Raw genomic sequence first — 6,225 nt, forward strand, 5'->3', positions numbered from 1 at the left:
TCTAGAATTTTTGGTCGGGCCAATTAGTACAGTTTATTAGTCAAAGTCTCCCATGTTACAGGGGTCGACTACACTGACCTTTTCCCATTACGACTTGGATATCTCTCTGCACAGAGCTTCAATACTGATGCCGTTTGTTTCTATGGAAACTAGACTCAGAGAGGAATCCATACATATATGGTATGACTCCTATTTATCTATGGTCAATTTATAGTGAATTTCCAAATTCGGAACAGGGAATCCAGAAACTGTTCTGGCCCTGTTCCACAAGAACCCGAATATCTCTTACTGTACTGTTCATATGATTGTCTCGTTACTTTCATATGAAAGTATATTCATCAAGGTTCGATTACATAATTTATTCACTATTTAATTCCACTCCTACGAATTCTTGTGATTTTTCCAATCCACACCACTACTGCTGTCAGCCTCTGTTTTCAAAGTAAACCTTACCTATTTTCGGGGTTTCATGGACCAACTAGGGCCTTGTCATACATATGCCCACATATGATCATACTTAGCCATTCCAATGGCTGATCATTTGCTCAACACTTCCATTCCAACTATAGTTACATCATGAAACCATCTATACATTCATAAACACAAATGGTCTAATGCCATACTCCACTTCTACAAGCCATTTTCGCATGGCTGTACACTTATACATTTCATAAAGTACTCGAAAAGCAACAATGGGTAGTCCTATACATGCCATATCAAAATTCAACCAAAATAGTACCCAAAAGAGCCTTTGATAGTGTGGGCGACTTCGACTTCAAGATCCCGAGTCCGATAGCTGGAGAACCAAAAATCTATAAAACAGAGGAGCAGTGTAACGAGTAAGCAATTTATGCTTAGTAAGTTTTGAGCAAGGAATTCCAGCATAAACAAAGAATAACACACATTTAGCTAAACGGAATATTTCACAATACGCAATTTACCGATATCAAACTTGCTTCACAACATTAACAACCCTTATGTACATACACAATAGACTAACTTAGCCGAAGGCCGGTAGCTCGTTTATCAACTGAGCGAACATTTATTTGTAAGGGCTCGATTAAATTCAACACATACGTAACATATCCCCATATTGGGATGTTTTTCGAGTATTCGCTGGAATTTTACAGCAAGCTCATTCATTACCAAATCACGTACCTTCGGGATTTAACCGGATATAGCTCCTCGTTCAAATGCCTTCGGGACATAGCCCGGTTTTAGTAACTCACACAATGCCTTCGGGACATAACCCGGATTTAACAACTCGCACGAATGCCTTCGGGACTTAACCCGGATTTAATAACTCGCACGAATGCCTTCGGGACTTAACCCGGATTTAGTATCTCGCACAAAGGCCTTCGGATCTTAGTCCGGATATATTCACTTAGCACAAAGCCTTCGGGACTTAGCCCGGACAGCATTCAATTAATCATGCACATCTAACAATAATTCATGGCATATTCATATTTCATTTTCATTTGCGAAACTCAAACACAAGGCACATATCGTCCTTGCACATTCGGCTCAATAGCCTCACATAGAGCATGATTTAATCACATCGTAATTTAAGCTCTCTTACTCAAGAACTTACCTCGGGTGTTGTCGAACGATTCCGCTAGCTATTCAACCACTTTTTCCTTCCCTTTATCGGATTTATTTCCCCTTTGCTCTTGAGCTTAATTAAACAAATAAATTGATTTCATCATTTAGGCATCAAAAAGATGAACACAAGGCACTTAGCCCATATTTATACATTAGACATTAAAATCTCATACATGCAAAAATCATGCATCAACACAACATATTAGCTAATTTCTTTCCCCTTGGCCGAATATGCATGTCTATTTTTGGGGTCGATTTCAACACTTAATACACACATATACACACTAGTAAAGCATCCTCCCCCTTTTCATCAATTTAACACATGCATTGCTCATTAACATGCAAAGTTACATTTGGCCTTAGCACACATCTTGCTAGCCGATTCTTCTCCATTTAGCAACCAATGCACATATGTGCTCACACAAAAATGCTAAAAAAGAGGTTCAAGAATCATCAAGCCATCATCACATGCATCATTAACAAGCTTCATATTTTGCATGCAATGGCATTAACACAACCTCCACCTAGGCCGAATCTTAACTCATCCTCATGCCTCATCACCACAACATCAAACACCAACCAAGAATGATGCATCCATGGTCAAGTGCCAATTCCATCACATAGCAAGATTTAGACCATGGGCTAGGTAGAACTCAAGCTAACAACTAAAACATGCATGCATCTCATGGAACATCATCAAACATACCTTAGCCTAGCTACATGCATGGCCGAATCTCTTCACCTTTCTTCTTCTTTCCTCCTTAAATTTTTGGCCAAGGATGAACCAAGGATGAGAAATTTTTTTCTTTGTTTTTCTTTCTAATTTAGGCTAAATGAAGGTGAGAAAAGGATGAACAAAGATCTTCTCCTCTCTTTTCTTTAGCTCACGGCAATGGGGGGGAAAGAATCAACTACACACTTTTTTTTTGTGTAATCATCATACTCCTTTTTATTATTTAATTTCCATGCCTATTATTTTATTTTTTCCACCCATGATGCACCAACAAAACATGTCTATGACATGTCTTGGCCATCAAACTTGGTCTACCATGCTTGTCATGGCCGGCCACTACTAGTAGGGGAGGGGAATTTGACATGCAAGTCCCCCCTTTGTCCACATGCACTAATAGGTCCTCACACATTGACCTATCACATTTTAGAATTTTCTCACATAAGTCCTATTGACTAAATTCACATGAAATCAACCAAATTGAAGCTTGAAATTTTCACACATTCATAATTACATATTCTAGATGATAATTATCACATTCAAACATTTCGGTGACTCGGTTTAGTGGTCCCGAAACCACTTCCCGACTAGGGTCAATTTTGGGCTGTCACAACTCTCCCCCACTTAAGAAATTTTCGTCCCCGAAAATCTTACCGGTAAATAGGTTTGGGTATCGTTCTTTCATCGAGCTCTCGGTCTCCCAAGTAGCTTCCTCGATCCCGTGTTTGAGCCATAACACCTTTACTAGCGGAACTCTTTTGTTTCGCAACTCCTTCACTTCACGAGCTAGGATACGCATCGGTTCTTCTTCATAGCTCATGTCGACTTGAATTTCAACCTCTGATGGGCTAATCATATGCGATGGATCAGATCGATAGCGTCGAAGCATCGAAACATGAAAGACGTCATGAATCTTTTCAAGCTCCGGGGGCAAAATCAATCTATACGCAACCAGACCAACTCGTTCGGAGATTTCGTACGGCCCAATGAATCTTGGGCTCAACTTGCCCTTACGGCCGAACCTGAGTATTTTTTTTCCAAGGTGAAACCTTAAGGAACACATTGTCTCCCACCTGATACTCGATGTCTTTTCGTTTCAAATCTGTGTACGACTTCTGACGATCTGTGGCTACCTTCAGACTTTCACGGATTACCTTTACTTTCTGTTCAGCATCTTTAATCAAATCAACTCCGAAAATTTTACCTTCACGAGCTCGGTCCAAAACAATGGTGTACGGCATTTACGACCGTACAAAGCCTCGTAATGTGCCATCTTAATACTTGATTGAAAACTATTGTTGTAAGCGAATTCAATCAAAGGTAAATACCGTTCCCATGAACTACTGAACTCGAGGATGCAACATCTCAACATATCCTCAAGTATTTGAATTATCCGCTCGGATTGACCATCGGTTTGGGGGTGAAAAGCAGTGCTAAATGTAGCTTGGTACCCAGAGTTTCTTGCAATTTCTTCCAACATCGTGAGGTGAATCTCGGATCTCTATCCGACACGATAGAAACAGGTACCCCATGTAATCTCACAATTTGATAAACGTACAATTCAGCTAGTTTATCCAATGAAAAATCCGTACGTACGGGGATGAAATGAGCCGACTTAGTCAGTCTATCAACAACAACCCATATCGCATCCTTCTTACTTGCTGACAAGGGCAGTCCGGACACAAAGTCCATTGTGACTCGATCCCATTTCCACTCGGGTATCATGATCGGCTGGAGTAATCCTGAAGGCACTTGATGTTCCGCTTTCACTTGTTGACATATTAAACATCTCGAAACAAAGTCGGAGATGTCCCGTTTCATACCATGCCACCAAAATTGACGTTTCAAATCGTTGTACATTTTCGTACTCCCCGGGTGAATTGACATTCGGCTACAATGGGCTTCGTTCAGAATCATCGAAATGAGTTCCGAATTCCTTGGAACACACAAATGATTTCTGAACCTCAAACAATCATCATCATCAATTTGAAACTCCGATTCCTTGTTCGGAAAACACTTAGCCCGTTTTGCAACCAATTCATCATCGACTTTCTGAGCTTCACGAATTTGGTGAGTCAATAATGGTTTAGCTTTTAATTCAGCTACTAACACATTGTCTGGTAGAACAGACAAATGCACGTTCATCGCTTGTAAAGCAAACAATGACTTCCGGCTTAAGGCGTCCGCAACCACGTTAGCCTTTCCCGGGTGGTAATCAAAGACAAGCTCGTAATCTTTCAACAACTCAAGCCAACGTCTTTGTCGCAGATTCAAGTCTCGTTGAGTCATCAAATATTTGAGACTTTTGTGATCCGAAAATACATGGCACTTCTCACCAAACAGATAATGTCGCCATATTTTTAAAGCAAACACGATGGCAGCTAGTTCGAGATCATGGGTCAGATAATTCCTCTCGTGTGGCTTCAATTGTCTCGACGCATAGGCCACGACTCGACCTTCTTGCATCAATATGCAACCCAACCCAAGTAGGGATGCGTCACTATAAATGACAAACTCTTTACCTGATTCGGGTTGCACCAAATTGGAGTTTTAGTCAAATGAGTTTTCAGTTGGTCGAAACTTTTCTGACATTTCTCCGTCCACTCGAACTTAACATCCTTTTGAAGTAGCTTCGTCATTGGCGTGGCTATCATCGAGAAACCTTTCACAAATCGTCGGTAATAACCGGCGAGCCCCAAAAAGCTCCGATCTCAAATCTATTTTTGAGAACACTGAGGCTCCCTTTAGTTGGTCGAACAAATCATCGATGCGCGGCAACGGATATTGTTCTTTATCGTCACTTTATTCAGCTGACGATAGTCAATGCACAACCTCATGGTTCCGTCCTTCTTTTTCACGAACAATACTGGTGCACCCAAGGTGAGAAACTTGGTCGAGCGAAACCTCTATCCGTCAGTTCTTGCAACTGAGCTTTCAACTCCTTTAACTCGGTTAGTGCCATACGATACGGAGCTATCGAAATCAGCGTAGTCCCAGGTACAAGCTCAATACCAAACTCTACCTCCCGAACAGGTGGTAAGCCTGGTAATTCTTCCGGAAAAACATCCGGGTATTCACAAACCACCGGCACAGATTCGGGTTTCTTTTCTAATTCTTTGTCATCAAGTACATACGCAAGGTATGCTTCGCACCCTTTTCTTACATATTTCTGTGCCAACATTGCTGATATTACAGCTGGCATCCCCTCCAAGTCTGCAGACTCAATTCGGACTACTTCGTTATTTGCGCACCTCAAATCAATAGTCTTGCTCTTGCAATTCACAATCGCATCATGCGCGGTCAACCAATCCAAACCAAGGATAACATCAAATTCATCAAACGGCAAAAGCATCAAGTCCGCAGGAAAACAGGAACCTCGAATTTCCAGGGGACATTTCTTACACACTTTGTCGACAAGCACGTAATGACCCAAGGGATTTGACACCCGAATTACGAACTCAGTAGACTCAATAGGTAAAGTCTTACTGGATGCTAAGGTTTCACATATGTAAGAATGAGTAGAACCGGGGTCAATCAAAGCAATTACATTAGTATCAAAGAGAGTGAATGTACGGTAATAACATCAGGCGAAGAAGCATCCTCGCGGGCACGTATAGCATAAGCTCTAGCAGGCGCACGAGCTTCGGATCTGGTTATATCACCTCTAGATCCTCTCTGACCACCACTAGCATTGCCCGTATTTCCAGATGGTCTACCTCGAGCAGTGGTAGCACCCAGTTTCCCACTCTGATTTTCATTCTGTTCAAACAACCTCGGGCATCTTTAATGAAGTGGTCAACTGATCCGCACTTGTAACAGGAGCGGTCAGGGAATCTACAACTCCCCGAATGCCATTTACCGCAATATCGACACTTCGTTCTATCTCGACGTTC

This window comes from Gossypium hirsutum, chromosome A11, assembly GCF_007990345.1.
Source record: "Gossypium hirsutum isolate 1008001.06 chromosome A11, Gossypium_hirsutum_v2.1, whole genome shotgun sequence".
Classification (NCBI taxonomy): domain Eukaryota; kingdom Viridiplantae; phylum Streptophyta; class Magnoliopsida; order Malvales; family Malvaceae; genus Gossypium; species Gossypium hirsutum.